Source organism: Chaetodon trifascialis, chromosome 13, assembly GCF_039877785.1.
Source record: "Chaetodon trifascialis isolate fChaTrf1 chromosome 13, fChaTrf1.hap1, whole genome shotgun sequence".
NCBI classification, from domain to species: domain Eukaryota; kingdom Metazoa; phylum Chordata; class Actinopteri; order Chaetodontiformes; family Chaetodontidae; genus Chaetodon; species Chaetodon trifascialis.
Genome location: NC_092068.1, coordinates 10,701,856 through 10,714,156, shown reverse-complemented (window position 1 = coordinate 10,714,156; position 12,301 = coordinate 10,701,856). Strand labels below are relative to the sequence as shown.

General features: G+C 42.7%; 1 protein-coding gene across 5 annotated transcripts in view; it reads right to left on the bottom strand.

Annotated features, from left to right (window-relative positions):
• The window catches only part of macrod2 (mono-ADP ribosylhydrolase 2), a 402,757-nt gene that overhangs the window by 237,282 nt on the left and 153,174 nt on the right, over window positions 1–12,301 (bottom strand). The gene's annotated exons all lie outside the window — the stretch shown is intronic.

Sequence of the window (12,301 nt, the reverse complement as noted above, 5' to 3'; positions counted from 1 at the left end):
TGCAATGGGACAAAGCATCTGCATTCACTTCAGAAAGGAGGACGTGTCCTCTCGCTCTGCTGTTCAGACACCAATGCTTTCTCAGTCATAAACAGTTCTGCATTTTGTACATTTTGATTACAAGTTTCTGATGAAGTTTTCTGATTATCTACAAATTTAATTCAACTGAAGTTTTCCAGCTACGCAGTCCAACCTCGTAGTAAGTCATTTTCATGTGTTATTAGCCAAAGCTCAGTGTGTTTGAGTACTTTCAAAGGTACTCCTGAATGTCATTATGTCTGTGTCCCTACTGCACTCTAATTAGACGCGATACTCATATTCAAATGCTGAAAAAAATGAGTGTGCCCATGCTGGTTATGCACCTGCATCACAGCACTGTAAAGTGATCAAAGTCTCTCTCTCTCTCATCTACCAGCTGAAGCAGAAACCCAAAGGTGAACATGTGCCCGACGATGTGATGCATCACATCAGTGGTGCCCAGTGCTGTATTTCAACTCCTGTTAAGACTTCTTTATGGAGGACATTTCACTTAACAGGCTTAATATTCAGGCGGCAGCATCTGCTTCTGTCCACCCCACTGCTGGGCTTCTCAGCCCCTTGCTGAAAAATATAACAGTTAATACCTCATCTATCTCTCTGTGCAGCCTGCCACTGCTTTAGGCTGCGCCTATGTGGGACAAAACATTTATTCATCTTGTCTGAGTGCCTTGCTCAGAGAAAGCTTCCCCGAGCAGCCACTCCAGCAAGTCCACACAGCTAATGAAGATAACTTTGAGCGGTGGCTGGACGGCATTCCTCTGAACTCATAATGGGAACAAGGAGCGAGCAAAGAGACAGAGGGGGAGCCATATTGAGAGAGACAAAGGAGACGAGCGCGTGTGCATGTGAGTGTGTGCGTGTCAGTCCTGGGCAGTTTGAATTAGTTACTCAGCTGTAACCTTGGCTCCTGCCATTGTTGAAGACACCTCTGCTTCGTCCTCTCAGGGCTCCGTTCCCACATGCATTAAGGGACTCAGCAAAGCTCTGCTTACTCTCCGTGGGCTTCTCCCAGGCAGCAGGAAAAACCAAGGGCTTTCAATCGCTCCCTCAGACACAATGAATACCTGCTCTGCTCTCATTACAATACCCTGCTTTTCAGAAATAGTGTCAGCTGCAATTTTCTCTCCTAATTATTTTCCGCTCCTCTGAGGGTTAGGTTCAGGACTCGAGCCAGAGGAGGCAGCGTGGGGTGGGCAGGAGGGAGAGGGGGTGGTGAGCTGGATTCTACCTGGCAGGATATGGAGAAGTCTGAATATCAGTCCATAATCTAACAGAGGGGAATAAACGGTCATTCACATCAAGGCAGGCTTCAGCTTCCACCTCTAACCTGCGAGGGCATTACCTGCTGCTCCACTGAGATCGCAAACGCCAACACTTCTTGTGGGCAGGTGGGCCGAGAGGAACTAAAACTTTTATCAATACTCTCTCACACTGGGAGTTGCAGTTTCCACACAAAAAGCAAACATATTCCTGAAACTGTTCAGCCATACAGTCCCTCTCACCTATTTTTTGTAGTATCCATGGCAACAACATATTTCTTCTCTCTTCGCTGCACTTTTCAGAGCCGTACACTGATCAAAGCCGCTCCACAATTCCACCTCTGTGATTTACAACACCATTTTCTACTCAACTAATTTCACTGAAGGAGATAATGACATGGATTAGTTGCTAATCAAGTGCCAATCAGAGATCTGGCTGAACTAAATGTCAGGTGGAATATGTTCAGGCCATTGTGGTTACTCCCTCGCGATGCTGGATTATGTGTCCTAATCATGGCAATTTTGGATGCAGCAGGAGCCAGAGATGGCTCTCTACTGTAACCAAGTTCCCAGGAAAGGGATAATAATCTCCATTTTACCTATAATACCTGGGTAAACAAGGGATTTGGACTAATAGAATGCCAGGCCGATAGTCACAGATGTTACTCTCCAAAGTGACATAAAGTACCTCAGGCTTACATGACTCACTATTCCCCTGACACTGCTATGTGAGCAGGAACCAGAAAAAATGACACAACAATCACAGGTTCCACTACAACACAGTGGAGGCCCTGTTGTTATTATTGCTGCGGTTCAGCCCAAGTTGACAAATACGTCAGTAAAGATTAAGCGTTCGCTGTGAAATGGCATAAAGAACTATTATAAAGTACTGTGGGCCACATCAATAATGGAGCGGTTTGAGGCTTATTTAGGAATCTGGACATGCGACTGAAAGTTTGAATGTGCAGACAATCAGTAAGAAATCCAAAGTGGTGAAAGAAAGGTTCCCTGAGGTGAGGCTCTTCAACCTGAGGCGGCACAGGAGCCCAGAGGACTGTCCTCTGGTCTCAGTTTAGGAGTGACAAGCAAGCTGCTGAAGAAAGAATATGCTTGAGATTAAGGGTTAAGTGAAAAATGATTTAATGAGCTAAAAATTGACTCAATGGTTACTTTAAATAGGTTGAATTTCATCACTTGGAAAGCAGCCACAAACAAACACACCATAAAACAGCATTGTGTTTTGAGATAAAGTACAGAAATAACAGTGCACGGCTCTGATTCCACACCATAACCTGTTCTTTCTACTGGAATATTACAAAACAGAGCAAGGCTCACTGCACCCTGCAACCCCCCGTTTATGTCTCTGTACTACAACACATACACACTGATGTTCGTTTCCAACTATTTAAAAGATAGTTGTGCTAATGTTGCCATAGTAACCAGTTAACCTTTCTACCCTGCATTTTTAATGCCTTACGTTGATCTATTGATCATGCAGAGATTAAGCCTGCTAGCAGTTGGCTCGGAACAGACAGATTTAGTGAAGAAAATAGTTTTACCATTTATACGAACAACGGACGGCGAAGCTCGAAATACTGATGTAGTGCATACCCGGCTGTATTCATACAACTTTAAACAACATTAAATCTGAGTCAGGTTTGTGGAGCACACAGTCTTCCTGCTGCTGTTCCCAGGGCCGTAAAGGAATGCCAGGTTGGGTTACCACAGCTCATGTGACACCATCGTTGGAAACCTGTAGTCCGACAGCTGCGGACGTCTCGGTGCCAAACCCCAGCCGTGCTGAAGTCTCTTGGACAACAGTGACGGCACCGGCCCTCTCATTTAAAGATGTTGTTTTAACTGCTCTGTCTTGTTGTTGCAGCGTTCCTTGTCTGACGAAGCCGAGTCGCTCCGTCCTAAACAAGCAGAAGTACGCTGTCTGCATTCTTTACATGACAGAGGGACGGCTTATTCTTCTCAACACCAACTGTGGGTCGGCAACACTTTTTTTGGATTAGTTCAGTGCTATGGCTATCAAATAAATGCTTCAACGTGTTTTTTTTTTTTTTTCCTAGTGTAACTAATTAACTTGACCCTATTTTGAATCCCAAATCCAACCCTAAAATTGACTATCTATGGACATAGTTTCACTTTAAACTCCACAGACGTCTTAGTGACAAACTGAACTGAGTTGATAGGACGTGGAGTATCAACAAAGGATTATCCAAATTAGGTGTGACAAGCTGCCCCGTGTGGCTTCAGGTCTCTTTTGTAGTTTGCAAGCCTTAGCTATAATGACTTGTATTTCCTCACAGCACTGGGAAACTGTAGAGACCCACATGGACATGCATGTATGTTGGTGTCTGATTTAAACTGAACTGTGCTGTGTTGTTGTTGTGGACATGCGGGCGTCCAGCATACCAACAAGCTTCTTTCAAAACACCGCTCCTGTCATTTCGAAACACATCCGACGTCGTCGCCACATCACAGATTGTGATGTATCCTGTAAGCAGGTTTGTCATCCTGCTTACAGGATGACATCCCGCCTGATGGAAATCTATCATTTGTGTCTTCTTCTACTCTACCTCGGTTTCAAGACCTTTCATTTCTGGGTGTGAGTTGCCATAATAATCACAGATAAACACAAACCTCTTCTTACAGCCTTCTCTCCCTCCTTCAATATCACACTCATTTTTCACCTTTGACTCGTCATCCAGTCTCTTATTATAAACAAGCACTCTGTCAATGTGGCTATTATCGCCTCAGCTCCTAGGCTAGATTACCTTTGGCACCCCAGTTTTACTATTACTCCTGGAAAGAGAAGGAGTGAAGGAGAGCGTTGGTAGACAGTATGTTATGAGGTGAAGTGCAGTGTGTGTGTGTGTGTGTGTGTGTGTGTGGGAGTCGGTGCACACACATGTGCCTGCGCATTGACGTACTTTACATGTGCAGAGTAAATGTATTCATTGAAGCTCCTCTAAATGCAGCAATGTAAATAAAAAATACCATTCCTCATTCACGTCTTTCATGTAATATTTGTCAAGAGTTAAATTGTTTAGAAAATTAGATACATTGGTTCCTTGGGTTCCTCGGAGGAATCAAAGCATTTCTGAACAACTTGAAGCATTATTAACAAGAACAACATGACATGCAGCTAATTCCTCCCTGTGAGGGGTTCTGACATCAAAGAGCTCTCACAGTGGGGGTTTACCACAGCCGTACATCTCTGGTACAAAGGTAGTCAACATGGCACCCACCAACACCAGGAAGCCTCTCTTATCAATAAACTTGCCACCTATCTGAGTGGGTGAGGAAAAAATCAGCTGCCACAGAAGATCACACGAAATTGGCTTGTTGCTGCTGCTGCTGACCAGTAAGGGCTCCCCTTAGACTAGATCAAGAGTCAGAAGCAGATGTGAATTACTGATTAGACACATCATATTTTACTTGACATTAATGGACATTCACTACTTCCATCGCTGTTGCCTCATGGAGTCCTAGTGTGTTGTCAGCAGTACATTCATGACAGGAAGCTCTTTCAGTCACACACCTCTTGTCGTTTCTTAACAAAATACAGCCGACTCACCTCAGATGAGGGTTTATTTGGAATCAATAGAACACAAACACACACACACACATTTTCATCTAGACATAATTAAATGTCGCCGCCTGAAGAAATTGCCCTCTTTGAGAAGTTGGGCTAATAAGGGACACACAAATGTTGAGAAAACACGAATAGAAAACGCAGCCCCCAGAGCAGATCCTGGACAATTTCATCATAAATTACTTCCCTGCACAAAGTTCATCTTTGAGTCACCCAGGAGAGCCCGCTGCATGATGGTAAAGAATAGCTTCTCTAAGAACAAACTGGCTAGAGGTGAGAGTTGGAACAGAAGCACTTTGTTCGATGCATGCACTGCTCTAAGACGCAGTGACAGTAGACAGCAATAGACAAATGCATGTGATTATTGAGCAATCTGTATAGCAAGCTTTAAGCCTGGTGAGTAGAGAAAGCAAGCATGGCTGCAGCTTCAGCCTCTTGGATCTTCAGGCCAAACTCTCTGGCAAGTCTGTAATTGCAGAAATGAAGAAAGATGGAGCCATTCAGTGAAAGGCCACTGCTTTGGATTAAAATGCATGAACAGCTGTTGCTATTATGCATGGTTCTTTGGGTTTGCTGGTGCAAGGCGCTTCTTCAGCAAAGCCTACAGCCTTGTACAATACATTAACATTTGCAAAGTAGCACACAAGGCATGTCAAAACCACAGAGAGCTATAGAATTAAAAGGTCATCATAGTTTTGTATTTCTTTATCATTAACCTTTTTGTTACCTGTGAAAACAGATGTTTGAATTCACATTCAAGCGAAGCAAATAAAGGACTATGAAAATACGAGGCATGACAACAGGAGGGGGAACATCATGGTTTATATCAGGGACTGGGATTAGCATTTTAGGTGAACCACGAGCAATAAATGTTTGGCAAAAGTAAAACCAAATAGCATTTTTATAACAAAGCTGCTCGCTCTTGACTTATTGGCAATTAATTTTTTACTATCTCAGCTTATATTATAGCTGCTCTCCTCTCTCCCGTCTACCAAGAACTTGCTTCATTATCATAAACATGTGTATATCATGCAATGTTATGTGCATGACAAAAACAGCAAGGTAGCTCATGCTAAAACGGACATGCTGATGCCACAGCTTTTCACATTTCTTTTACAGTTCTAAGTATAAATCACTGTTTGCAGAATTACCAGATCAAGCTGTCACTAAGAGCCTGTTGTAATATTCAGTCGGCTCTGGCTGAACTGTGCATGATAGATATGGTTGTGGCAGTGGGAAGCAACTTTCAAAGCAAACTGTTTTTGCTTTCTTAATGTTTAGATATAGTTTTTCTTCAGTGGTTCCTATCCCATGTTTCCTGCTGCTGCTTCAGCCCATATCTCCAAAAATGTACTTGTGTTGTACTTCTCAACAATGCCTCAGCTGGCTGCCTTGATTGAATTCCTAAATTGATGAGCAATCTGCAGCTCCAGAGTATATTTTGAGAAGACTTAGGCTTATATGCTACTGCAAAGTTAAATAACTTAGCAATATCAATGTTGTACCTTTTTAAGATACAAGACAGACACATAAATACATTATGACATTAAACGTAACTCAAGGAAAAGAGGAGCTTTTGGTCCCACTGTGCAGTGTTGAAAGGAAAGCCATGCAAAAAAAAACACTGCATTAAATAAGACATGCAGCATGTACACCAACGGCAATGTAACATTCAAATATGCAAGATATACTTAAAGCTGTGGACTACTGTGTTCTCTGTATGCCTTTTCATATTTATTTAGTTGTTCCATGTAGCTCTAATCTTAACCATGTAGCTCTAATCTTAAATACGTTTTATCTGCATAGCCAGTGGGGAAAGAAGTTGGGTTTGAAGACGTGCGAGTGAAATGAATGTCTTTCACCATGAACATCACTGTGATGTCTGCCTGAAAACAGAAGAAGCCTGAAGAATGGAGGGTAAGCCTGAAAATCAATACAATCAGAGGTAAGTGTTTTCTTCTCTTTCTTTCTTTTCTTTCAAATGAGATAACAAGAGCTCTCCTGATGAATATCCATTTTCCATTATAGTGAAACTGTAAACAAGATCATTAAAAGCAGTGAAATTGAATAAAATGAGTGAAAACTGCTGGTGGTTAAAAAAAAAGGGAGAATTTGTTTTTTAGGAGGAGGATTTTAGGAGTGAGTGGATTCTGTGATCTGCACAGATTTATATGTTGACTTCAGAGGTATGAAGGTCTAAAAGCACTGTATTAAAGACTGAATTCAAAATGTATTAAGTTCTCAAGTGTTTCTCGACAATTATACTGATTGCTTTCACATCAAAAACAAATGCATAATTATGGAGATTCCCTCCAGTGTTAGTCATAATTCAGGGCAATCAAAGCACTTGTCAAAAAAAGCCCCAGTGTGCCTCGCTGCTATAAAATCATTACCCTTCAGTAACTCAAAGTAAGCAAACAAAGGGAAAACAGGCCACTGGGGCCAGAGCTTGCGATAGCCAGCATGGAATCCTCTCCAGTGATTTATTTGACAGGGCCCCTGACAACTTTCTTGCAGAATCCCAAAGTGTGCTATCTACTAATTGAGCCTGTGTCAGTGCAGGGGAGATTAAGCGTCCGCAGCTGCCCACTGAAACGTCTTCCCCAGGCCCAGCTGTGAGACACAAATCAAAGGCCCCGGCGCTGAGACGAACCGGCACGACACAGAGCCCACCTCCACGCAGACACAAAGCTCAGCGCTTACGTCCTGCCATGATTACTTGTCTGGTGAATATCTCCAATATCATGCCCTATCGTGACAGTTCACCAAACCTGACCACTTCATACACTTCACTGTTTATTCAGATCAATTCTAATACCCTGGTGGAATTTGAGAATGTTTGCTTTAAAGATCCACAGTGACCACAGCTGCAGCACTGCAGCTCTGGTCCCCTATGGGTCAAACAATACAGCGTGCACTTGGCACACAATTCATAGACTTTACTTATGAACGTGGTTATGATTGCCTCTTGACTCCCTGTCCTTCATAAATAGTCTTGCTGTGTTTTTCTCCCCAGGCTCTGTTGCAGGAAAAAGCCTCCAGTAGACCTCTGGGCTCGCTCTCAGCTCCCCGCATCCTCAGTTAAAGGCCCGTCGTCCTCCCACTGCCTCTGCTTGTAAAAGCCCTGTGTGGTCTCAGCACTTAACTAGTGGCCATGGCCTGGCTCCACCATGTGAGGCTCCTTGCTGCAGAGCCAAGGATTAACAGAAATGGGTCTCTTATAATTATACCGTCATGATTCCAGGCCTTTCCTGCTGGTCCTTTTAATTAAGTAGATAATTTTTCTCTGGGGAAGCACAGCTTTAACATACTTACCGGCTATTTCAAAAGGAGACTTTTCTCAGAACTGAGGCAAAGATCTTCTTAATCAAAACTATTATTTTGTTACGAATGAATCCATATAATCACATTTGTGCGCACGCCAGCAGCACATGTGATGGAAACAAACATTCATTGGTGGGGTTATGCTAATGTGAGCGTTGGAGCGTTTACTCTGTCTGCCCTCACCTCAGCGATGACTGTAAAAGCTGCCCTATCTCTGAAGGATGGAGGTGAATCTCGGAGGGTAATAGGGTCTTCTGTCACTCACGCCTGTGTGAGTGACAGTGACACGTCTAATAATGAGAGAAATGCCTGGTCACCCTCACATTCAACCATTTCACTGAAGGACCCTATCTCTGCTATTCGGTGGGCTGTCATGCACCCATGCAGCACCCCACCATGCTCTTGGGAGGCTTTATAATTCAAATGGAACACTATAATGGCCTTTACAGTGACAGCATTCAGATAGCTGCTTGTCCACAGCTTGGCTTACTGCCCATTAATTTCAAACCCCCCACAAATGCAACTCAAAACCTTTTTATGATATACACCAGCAAGAACAGAAACAGCAATGGATATGGCCATTTGGAGACAAAAGACATTCCCTGGGCCAAAAAATAAAAAATAAAAAATCATGAGTCGACATAATTTCTGATTTTCCACTCAGCTTGAGTACAAATACTTACTTCATATCAATCTAGAGAAAAGCTGAAATAATAAAATGCAGAACATTTCAGTGTCAAAACTTTATGGGCTGAGTTACTGCCAAGATTAAACGTTACACACACTACCAAGGAAAAAAAAAAACACCACTTTCTGTATCACAAACTGGCAGAGCCAGATATCAGTTATTGAGGCTATGATGGAAGCCATTGACCTTCCAGAGATGATATGTGGACTTACAATGCAGTGCCCTGTCACCTCTGAGAATATTAGTTATCAATTCTGACTTTAAATCTCTCAGGTCAGCATATATGTCATCTAAGCGGTAGAGCAGCGGTGATGGATGTTAAAAGAATAGCGGGCTACACTCTTTGTTTTGGAGCTCATCTGATGATTCTCTTACAGCCTCTTAAGCAGGTTATGATCCATTTTTCACGTCTTATACTAAGACAGGATATATTAAATCCATTTACAGCATAATTGCTGATTCCATTAAAGAAGAGATTATGATATTAATAAAATCAGATTATTTTCAAGGCTGATGTACCTTAAAAAACGAGACACACACACACCAGAGCTGGAAAAAAGGGAAGCTGAACACACAGATGAGCTGCTTTACCTCAGGGTGCGTATAGACGTGTTGTTGCCTTGCTTTTTTTTTTCTTTTGCACTAAACTGAATAATTCTATAAGCCATGCCAGTTTGGTTGGAAGGCTGCCAGAGGGAAGAGGTGTTTGGTCACAAGATCTCTGGTGAGCGTGGTGTAATCCAACCAGAAGCCAGAGTTCAAGACGGCCAATGTGTTTACTCAATGTATGTCTGGGGAACATGAAAGCTGGGTTTGCTACCATTTAGGTTTGGCATTGAAAGGCTATCTGTAGCCAAATGCAGTGTTTGGCTGACGATCAACTCATGATCATCTCTGTGCCATGCCATCTGATATTTTGCATTTTCGGCCACGGCGATGTGATATGATTACAAAATTGGTCATGCTTCACTAAAAGTTGGCCGAGTGGGTGGTGAGGGGGCACAGACCCTGTTGAGAGATAAGGTGAGCACCGGGACATGTGACACAAGATTATTCCCAGCCTGTACTTACTTTGAAAGCAGAAAAATATTATCATTATCTTCATTTTCCATTGTTAGACACATGATAATAATGCAATAACAACAGGAGAAAATAGTGCTGGATTTCATCTGTAGACAGAAGCTGAGTAGATGGCTAACTTCAGAATGACTCATGATGTTTTCTGCACACAGACAAACACAATGTGCCTGACTGAATTTACACCTGGCAGGGCTCCAAGTGCAATGTAAACCAGACAACCCCTGGAAGTGATCTAGCATAATGAATAATAATCAGATTGCACAGGCTTGACACCAGGCATTAAAATGCTAAAACTAATGTATCCTTCTGCAGATTTATCATGGATGCACAAGTTATATTAGCTTACAAAATCTATCTAGTGTTTAATGCAGCATACATACTATACGATGTAGGTAAAAATGCGGTGAAACCTTGACGTGTCTCCATTTGCAACACGAAGTGTCAAATTTGAAACCCACAAGACTAACGTGTCCTGATGTAGCATGTAAACTCTTGAGTCAGATTCACTGCAGTGAAGTCCATGCATAAGCATAGCGCACCACTCTTCTTAATGCAAAGGCTGCAAGCCTTTCCAGTGTGCGTTCTTGGCATTTGGCGTTGGCACTGGGGACTTAGTCAAGAGAGAAAGGCGCAAACACAAAGCTGGCCAGCACAGAGACCTTGGTAAACACCAAGACTGGAAGTACCAGTGCAGTTCACAGACAGAGACCAGAGGTTTGGCTCTCTCTCTCTCTCTCTCTCTCTCTCTCTCTCTCTCTCTCTCTCTCTCTCTCTCTCTCTCTCTCTCTCTCTCTCTCTCTCTCTCTCTCTCTCTCTCTCTCTGAGAGAGAGGCTAGTTTGAGTATGTTCTCACACAAAATAGTGTAGAATTCAAGGATAAATGAATGAATGCCTTTGGTATATTAGACTGTTGTTCAGTCATAATCGGCACTAATAGCTCAAAAACTGAAAGGCCATTTACTATTAACATTATGAGTCCAACTCTAACAATGGTCCAGATGAAGGAAAGTAAAAGTCTAATTTAGCTGGGCACAAGTGATTTTTTTTTTCATCTGTATCCATTTAATAGTCTTTTTGGCCCAGCACCACTGAAAATAGGTGATGAGTGCAGCTGAGGGAAGTGTTAATACAAATTAGGCAGCACAGAGATGAGTCCTCTGCTTTGGAAGGAATGGCAGGAAGTAATTTGATTGTTCATAATCAATGCCAGGCACAACGACCAACTGATATTTTATCCTTACCTCTCTTTCAGCAGCACCGCAGCTGCAGCTGGGCTAGACAAACACCTCAGGCCACAAAATCACCAAAATCTGTCGGTTACATCCAAATAAGTTTGCACTACAGGATTCTGCCACCGCACTCATTTGCACTTGGAGGTGATGACCAACCTTACATTGATGCTGCTCATCTTTGAGATATGTCACGACAGGCCACGTGAAGTACAACAGAGTAAGAGTTCCTCAACAAAGAACTGCTGGACGGGCACGCATCTACATAAACCTTGACCAAGGACACTTTTCCACACATCATGAGCTGTTCCAGTCTCACTCAATTCACCATGGCTCAGACTCCGGAGATGTCAGCTGTAAAGTTAATTAGTCAGTGTGAGCGAGAGCCCAACAACAGCACTTTGCAGTAGCACCAGAATGCTGATATTAAGCTTCTCTGCTGTTATGTTAGGACTTGCCGTCTGGTAATCACAACCCGTCCAAGCCAACACGCATAACACAGCAAGACACTTCGGCCTGGCATTAGTCTGTGGAGTTAGACAGAAAATAAACCTCAGTTTTGCACAGATATGACCCAAAATTGGAGCAATTTTTGTTACTGGGAGCAATATCCAGTATTTATGCAGTGGCATTTCAAAATATTTATCCTGGAAATTGAAATGAAAGTTTTTTTCTGTATCTAACCAGTAAAACAGTGGGGACACTCAAGCACAAACTCTCCTTCAAGCTGACACTGTCATATTCAAAAGCTACACTTTTAAAACATGTACAAATACACACCGGCACCAGAGTTTCAACATCTCTGCATTAAACCTTTGCAGCTGTTGGTGGCATTCATCAATACATCCATTAAGTTGTTTTCCAGCTTATTCAGTCTATACATTCATACATTAGCTTGCATATTATTGCCTGATCTATGAGCACATTTATGCTGCTGAAAATATGACCAGCACAATAAAGTCTTGGCACACAAAACACCGCCCACAAAGGGTCACCACAAGCGACTGTCTTTCCATAGTGCTCCTGCTACATCTACACCACGTGTACTGGGTCATGGAGCAAGAACAGGCAGACTCGG